Below are 7569 nucleotides of genomic sequence, written 5' to 3' on the forward strand. Positions count from 1 at the left end.
TGTTTAGTTCTTAAACCTACTCAGCATTATTTTGGCAGTTAAGTTGGCACTTGAAAAGTAGCGCTCTTAATACAAAACTTGGTTGAAAGTTCTGGTGGTTTGCAAAGTGCTGTTGTAACATAGCTATAAATAATTAAAGACCAACGTTTCGCAGTAATAGGTCAAATATACCGTTATGCTCATGCAATGCACTGTGTAAAAACTTATATCGTACAGGGTGAGTAAAAAAAAAGCGGAACCCAAACCCCCAAAAATATATTTCATATTTAAAAAAATATGTAGGGCCTAGCACCAAAATAATAATGACTGGAAAGCCAATTTCATAAACTAGGTTTAGATGAAAAACATACTTAAATTGCTCGAACCGTTCAAAGAATATCACCATATAAATGCAATGACCCTAAAACCTGTTTCGTCCAAAAAAAACCCCCCAATTTATTGCGTGTTCTGACTGTTTGGAACAACAAGGAAAATTACACAATTTATTGCGTGTTCTGACTGTTTGGAACAACAACGAAAATGACACAGAATACTTGTTTCAACAACTGTCAACAACTGTAGTACACAATATCTTTATAACAACCCTGCTTGGGCAAACAATATGATTTATAAAATCAACTTTTTCAAAAGACGGGCCTTCAAAAGGACTTTGTTGAATATCTTTAACTTTTAAACTGAGGTTTTATCGCTGGTGATGTTTGAAGACAATGTGACGACGATTCTTGAAATCGCATTTTTGGACAAAAGAGGTTTTAGGATAATTGCGTTTAAATGGTGATATTCTTTGAACGAATTGAGCGATTTCAATAACTTTTTCATCTAAAAGTAGTTTATGAAATTGGCTTTACAGTCATTATTTTTGGTGCTATATATATATATTTTAAATATGAAATATATTTTTTTGGGTTTGGGTTCCGCTTTTTTTGACTCACCCTGTATAAGAAAAAGAAGAAGAAATGTTGAATTATCATATGATAATTTCAGTCAGGCGTCCTGAATTGTTCACAAGGGCGGATCCAGCAGGGGGGAGGGTCCAAAGGGGGCCATAGCCCCCCCCCCAAAAAAAAAAACCGAACCCATTTTTTTTTCAAGTGACGTCGCAATAAAGGCAGGCAATGAGTACACCACTATCTTTTCCTAAAAAAAACATTGGTTAAAGTGGTCAGGAATTGCCTCAGATCGCACTACTGAGCATCTGGAATGCAATTGTTTTCGGGCCCCGAACTCCTCCCCCATAATTTTTTATTGACCCAATTTTTGGGGACCAACATTTTTTGGGCCCCCCAAAAATTGTGTTCTTGATCCGCCTTTGATTGTTCATCAAAAGATTTACCTTCATGTTGCAGGTTTATACTGTGTAATATAAAGAGAGCCTCTTAAAAATGATAACGAAACATCAATGGCCGACATTGGCTTTGGATATTAATTTAAATGTGTGTCAGTGCAATGGAAACCGATGCGTCAATAGAGGGCGTGATTCCAAGCCGATGTTAAGTTATTTCCCAAAATAACATGCCCGTTGCGAAATAGATAACAAAAATAATGTTAGCGTCGATTGTAAAACTATGGTAAAGACGTGATATTTCATTTATTTTTACACGATTTATTACACCCGTGTGTGCATTATCTATCTTAACATCATATATCTTGTCTTTTGGCTCGTCTCGAGTTTCCAGCACGTCTCATAGAGTGGATTATTTATGGGGAAAAAAATCTAAATTAATCATTTGCCGAACGCGGGCCTTTTTTTCTCGAGCTGTCGAGGAAGTATAAATATTTATTCAGCCACAGTAAAAAAAAATCCGTGTATTGTAAAACGTAAGATAAGTGGATTAAAGACGGATTTGAATATGAATTAAACAATTTTTTTCTTGGGGCTTACTGAGACTCCCATTCTTGGTTTCATGAATTTCGTGCGGCGTGTTATGCACGTATGTTGCTGGACTAGAGTTGTCCATGTTGTCGAAAACCTAAAGTTTTCTCGACATATATTGTGTTGTTTTACATCCACATTATGTTCGTTGTGTATTGGATGGTATTTTGCAGCACACAGAATCTGGCTTTTGTGTATACCGTCAAACATTTTCAGAAATCAATATGCTACACTCGGCGATACTATAATTATGCGGTTCTAACAGGTAAATGGTATTCGATTCTGAATTCAAGCCACAACAATGTCCATTAGTCCCAAAATGTTTGACTCTCAGTACTGTGTATGACTCTAATGTGAAATTTTTAGAAGAAAGGTCTCCTTGGCTGGTGAAATACTGAGGACCTTGTCTTTGCCTCATGAGAAAACTTTGGGAATTTTGTTGGCTAAAGACTGAGTAAAGTTTGCCCGAGATTTTGTTCTGCATGATTCCCTGCACTCAAGGTCCCAGTCTGGGTGTCCATGTGCATTGTGGTTTCATTTTGTTTTGCGTTAATGTTGTAATTTTGCGTCCAATTACATGTCGTTCGAGATCGTAACAATTAGCTACTATAGTGTGATACTAAACGGTTGTAACTCTTAAGTTCGTGTGTACACTTGTGCCTTGTACATTGAAGATTTTTTTTGTTTTAACTAAAATGCCATTTGTGTTTAACTAGTACGTCTCATAATATTCAGTCTGTTCACAGTGCATGCAGCTAAGCTGCAAATAATTTTGGAGCAAGAACAAGTTAGGTAACTATGGCAACGATAAAAGTTCAACTGACCTTCATCAAACGCACGCTAGTCAACGATGGCTTGACTAGTCGAGTCATCCGTTTTGGACTAGCCCATGGTTAAGTTGCAGACCATAAGTATGCCAAAAATTATAACTACGCCGACCAAATTACCATTTTGTTGCCCTTGGTTTTATTTTTAATAGAGATTTGTGGTCCTTGCATTTAAGGGTTTGAATAAGCAATGGCGTTGCAACCTCGTCCCCAGTGCTTACTTAATGTCCACGGCCTCGTTTCCAAAAGTAAGCCCTTGATAGGAAACTTTCTTCCTGTATCCTGATTCCGTTATACTACAATTGGCTAGTAATGGATGTATATCGTGTAGGTGGTGTTATTTCCAACGTGCATTACGTGTTTTCACGATCATTGCCTTTCCAAGTTGCTCATATTAATATGAAATGTGATACTGCATATTGGCGGGATAAAATGGTAACATTTTAACTTAAAAAACAATCGTGTTTTCGTAACTCAAGGCGCGACAAATGGATTCTGATTTTATCCCAGACACCGCATACAAAAACAAACGCAAATGTAACACACATGCAAACACCACACTATTTCTCATTTGCATACGTGTTCAAAAATTTTGCACATGCAAATGATCCATAATACATGTAACAGGTTGAGAGAGCAGGTAGTGGTGGGCGCGTACTGCTCGACACCCTGGTTACGAGGTTGATGGAGTTGAGGGATCATTTTCAAAATGGCGATGGCTTCAGGACTGTTTTTTTTTTAGGGGTGGTCATTCCCACAATATCGAACAGAAAACGAAAGCCTCAATGTGATGTCTTGAAAACACTGGAGAGTTGTAAACTATTTTTTCCCTCGATTTTTCAAACTTTGGGTTTATCATTGATGTCCATGGGAATTCATTTTGGTCTGCACGGCCCGATGTAGGTTGGCTGCGTCGCTGGTAACCAATATATAACAACTTATATGACCATGGATACAGCAGGGTGCCACGCGCCCCGCAATTACGTCACAAATAAACCACTAGTCGATACTGCGTCACGAATTATCCAGTAAATAAATATCCACTACATGTATAGTCGATGAAGTACATAATCGATCTTTCTTATGCCCCGGCGAAGTTAGTTAATCAAAAGCGTGTGAATGGAATAAATGTCACCGAAAAGTGAAATCTGTGGGGATTAATGGAGTTTGTTTTATTATTTCGACAATGTTAACTTGGAGCGTTGGATTTAAAGGTGTTACTAAAGAAAAATCCATATTAAATCAATATTGTGTTAATTTAGAACAGAACGTATTTATTAAATTTTGTCATTTTAATTTGTTCATCTGTGACCGTGCTTTTCCTTCGAGTGAAAAATCGAGGCCAAATAAGTAAAATGAATTAAAAAAACTATACTAAATGAAATAAATGTAGAAACTAAGTGATTTCGCCCTGTTGTCTTGCGTTGCATTTGAACTGATCTTGAAGTACATGTTTTCCCATACATATAAAGCTTGCAAGGGAGGCAAGAGATGTGTATAGAGCTTGCAAGGGATGCTAAGAGGCGTAAATCCCGGGATGGGGAGGATATATCCCCCACACTTGTTATGATGGGGGGGGGGGATGGGCCATATTATCATTCTCCCAGGTTTTTGTGGTTAGAAACAGAAAAAAATCACCTTGTAAATTGACAACTGTCCAAATTGATTAAATAGTTTTGAAAAAGAAACGGAGAAAAAAAACAGTACAAAAGCTTGCACTGTTTGTATGCAACGTTAAGGTAGCAGACCAGTAAATAAACTTCCATAGACCCCAATGGTAAATGCTCCCACTTCAAAAATTCGGGAATAATACTCACAACTCTCCAAGATGTTCGAGACACACATCAAATTAAAGCTAATTTCATCATCTTTCATTTTCTTTTCAATTTTCGGGCGGTCAAGTGATGACTTTTAGGAGAAATTTCCATCTGAAGATGATCACCCCTGAAAATAGTCCTGAAGCCCATCGCCATTTTGAAAAACGATGCCTACACTCCATTGCAAAATAGAGCGCTTTTAGGGTCCACATTACATCCAAATTACACAGAACTGCAAGCTCTCAGTCCTGTGCACGGCTTCCACCCATATTTTTTACAAACCCTCAAGTTCATGGCCCACAGCATGCTCAATACTGAAGATTTTGAGGGCATGCAAATCGTGATTTGGCCGGCGTAGGCAATTTCGGACCGATTTACTGGTCTGCACCCTATAAGGGGTGTAAGTAGTCAAGTTTGCATATACCTGTACAGCTGTATTCTGAATAGCGCCCCCCACATTTTGTCCATCCTTTTTAAAAAAATTTATTCCACGGCCCTGCACTGAATTTGAGGCTTTTGGGCTACGGTCATCCCCCACTCGCCGACACGGATTTACGCCACTACTGTCAGGTTAGTTGGTTGAAAGTCCTTTTATATCATAAAAGGGTGTCAGACGAAGGGGAAAAGGGAAACAAATAACTAGGCCTACACCTGGATTATTTCTTCTGTGTATTATCGCACTTTGGAATTTCGGGGTACGCAATTTTTGGTCCCAAACAATTAATGGAATCCAGTCTTAATTCCAGTCACACGTTCATTTCGAAGACGTTTCCTAAAGCACCGTGTACTCTCGTTGTGCTCGATACCTGATGTCCCATATAGTTGATTGCCACTTAGTTGGAATGCATTACGTGAGGCGCCAGTCTAATGTTGACAGATTCAAAATTCAATGGTTCTGTTATTCACGACAGGAAATTCGCTTAAGCAAGGCTAAAATTGGCTGCTGCTCAGATGTAGGCCTAAATAATATTTTTAAAAAAATGTTATCCAACACTTCCCAGTTCATTTAAGACATGAGGTTATTTGTCTTTAAAATATGGTAAGTAAGCAATCTAAAACACTCAATTTTGGGGATCTCCCGACAAAACTATGGACTGAATTTGGACCGTAGTTAACGGTAATGTATACCATTTGCAAACATTCAAAAACGAAACTGCCAACATAAAATTGCCTATACCCGATAAAGTAAATACATGTATCAAACACCCCGTGAAATCGGTGCGCCTCGTAAACCGGCAGGATCAAGAGAGCGCCAGATCGAAGACAAGACAGGTTTCGCCTGGCTTCCTTCTAACGCAAGAGGGCATGACATGAGTCTTCTGCAGATCTGGCCGCGATTTGTTTTTCCATACCACTATTCGCTACTATAATAGAATTATGCCGGAGGGCGCTATACATTCGATTCCCATTGAATGCTTTCTTTTAAATGCTTAATTCTCCTTTACTTTTTTCTCTCTCTCTCTCTTAAACAGGTTTGTTAGTCATTTGGAACATTGTCTTTTACCAATTTGTGGTTTGGGAGTTTGTTTTTTTTTCAAGGGAAAATAAAGTCCGAGAATCTGAATTGCAACTCAAAGTGCTTATGCACGACCATAGCGAATCAGTGGTATGAAAAAACCTACCTCCTGGCCGCGTTGATTCTCACATTTAAACGGCAGAGGGCGACATTTCGCATCGACGACCTTCAGGTCAGTGAAGAAATTTTCGCCTGGAAAATCGACAACACAATCTGATTGTCAAGAGCTCGACTAGAGGCAAAATAACAAGCAACTGAAATAAAGGGCTACGTCGTTCTTTTTTCTCTCGAAATGTGCAAAGAAAAAGGCTAGAAATGAGGACACGTGAAATGTGCCGGTTTTATAGAAAGGAAAAACAATGATCATTATGTTAATAATTTAATTATATCCTTACTCGCAGCAGAGAAGCTGAATTGCGAAGGACGCGGCTACAACGTGGTCGAGCCGAAGGCACGTAAAGGCGCCTAAGGCAGCCGCCATACTACCCATGTCTGACCACGGAGCACAGCCGGAAATCGAAGTGTTTGATTTTTGTAGAGGGAGGAACACCGGAGTGAGCCCGTAGAAAAACCTTCCGTGGCATAAGAGAGGATCAACGCACAACTCTACTCGCATCTGGTCCGAGCCAGGAATCGAACCCTGGCCACAGTGGTAAGAGGCAAGCGCTTTACGCACTGGCCACCATGCCGATGGTGTAACTATAAAGGCAGAACCGCAGAAGATCACGCCCTTGAATCAAGTACCACCCCCCTCATCCCCCGCTCAGAATTCGGAGAGAATAAGAGGCTTTGGTTCCCTTACAGAAAATGAGGCCCACGTGGTGACTCCCCAGTCCCCCAATATAATGTAGGCAACACCAAAAAAAAAAGTGTGGAGGATAGGATTGCTCAGCACTTCTTTCAATACATCGTTTCATCAGGATGGATTTCGTTATAGCGCCCCCTATAATAAGCCCGGCAGCATGGTGGTCCCTCCTTTAAAGAGCCTCCAAATTCGCGTGTAGAATGAAAACAAAATCAGACGTAACTATAAAGATCTTCGAATAAAACTAACCGGAGCGGTTTAATTTAACAAGTGACACAGTGTTGTTGCTTGAATATTTGGTTAATTTTTTTTTCAGTGCGTAATTGTGAACTTTTTGACCTAGAATGTTTCGCAACAATTTGAACTGAATTATTTGGAAGGAACTATAACTACAGTCGTTCTTGATGTTTGATTATTTATTATGTGGCTGAAAAATGTGTCTTTTTTTTACCTTCCACTGTACATGCATAAGATACTGTTAGAGGATCAAAAAGCTGTGACTCATTATGTTAGGTTGGTTGCAATTTTCGACTATGCCTACCCCAAATTCTTGCCGAGGGTGTGGGTAGGGTAACAGACCCCGAAGGCGTGCCGTGCCCCCGCCTTAGTTCCACCAGATATTACTTCACGATAATGTCCGGACGGTTTTGACAATTCACGCCGTGCTATTACTTTCATTAGCCTATTTGAGACATGGCAGAAACAATAGGAGGCGCTGTTTGATTTGGGTA

Source organism: Patiria miniata, unplaced genomic scaffold (genome assembly GCF_015706575.1).
Source record: "Patiria miniata isolate m_02_andy unplaced genomic scaffold, ASM1570657v1 HiC_scaffold_6, whole genome shotgun sequence".
Taxonomy (NCBI): domain Eukaryota; kingdom Metazoa; phylum Echinodermata; class Asteroidea; order Valvatida; family Asterinidae; genus Patiria; species Patiria miniata.